Source organism: Mus caroli, chromosome 6 (assembly GCF_900094665.2).
Source record: "Mus caroli chromosome 6, CAROLI_EIJ_v1.1, whole genome shotgun sequence".
In the NCBI taxonomy this organism is placed as follows: Eukaryota; Metazoa; Chordata; class Mammalia; order Rodentia; family Muridae; genus Mus; species Mus caroli.
The window spans coordinates 117,806,484-117,807,412 of NC_034575.1; the positions used below are offsets into that span (position 1 = coordinate 117,806,484).

The following is a 929-nucleotide window of genomic DNA, read 5'->3' on the forward strand; positions in this document are numbered from 1 at the left end:
AGCCAAGGCTATATGTAAGGCTCTCAAAAAAATAAAAGTTTTAGGGAAAAGAATAGAAGGAAACAGAAGATAAGGAACTTGAAGGCATTGTACATAATCAGCAGGCTAGACCAAGCATNAACTATGAGGCTCCTCTATGTTTTCTTACCAAGCACAGTGAGATGGAATCCAAAGGCTCCAGGACTGATGATCTGCAAGCCACTAACAAATCCTGTCTGGTCCAGCCAAAATGAAGTAGTGAAGTGCATTGGACGAGCTGCTGAGCACTGACTTTTCCCTGGGTAAAGGGAACTCAGGATCATGACTGCTATCTGACTGCACAGGAAGGACCTTTCCATGAGTCACCTCTTAAACTTAGCCAGTGTAGATAAGAAAAGCAGAAGGACAGAGGAGGGTGGGTGGAGGAGGCTGATCAGGACACAGATATTTCCTGCAGGAACCTGTCACCCTAGCTACGAGATGCTGAGATGCAGGCAGGCAAAAATTTGAGGCTTGTCTGTGTTACAGAGTGAGGTTTTATTTTTTCCCTTTAAATTTGCTTTATTTTATCTTTATATAAGTATGTGTGTGCCATATATGGTTGCTCACAGAGGCCAAGAAAGGATGCTAGATTTCTTGGAACTGGAATCTAATGTGGGTGCTGGGAACTGTTCTGAACCTCCGAGCCATTTCTCCAGCCCCATAAAACGGGGTGTTTAAAAGATCTATTTATTTTCTTTTATGTGTAGGAGTTCTTCCCCCTACCTCTCTATTTGTGTGNACACATATTTGTGCCTGCTACCCATGGATGCCAGAAAAGGGCATGGGGAGGTCCCTGGAATTGAAGTTATCGATTTGTCAGTCACTCATTTGGTGCTGGGAACTCAACTATTAAGCCATCTTTCCAGCCTCTACAGAGTGGTTTTAAGACCAACTTGAGAAAGTTAGCA

The 929-nt window shown here is 43.5% G+C and overlaps 1 protein-coding gene across 1 annotated transcript in view; it reads right to left on the bottom strand.

Annotated features, from left to right (window-relative positions):
- Nucleotides 1-309, bottom strand: part of C3ar1 (complement C3a receptor 1) — a 6,333-nt gene extending 6,024 nt beyond the window's left edge. The window contains exon 1 of the mRNA XM_021165848.1: nucleotides 149-309. The gene's annotated coding sequence lies outside the window, so the exon portion shown is untranslated. The remainder of the gene's footprint in view (nucleotides 1-148) is intronic.
- Nucleotides 310-929: the final 620 nt, after the last annotated feature.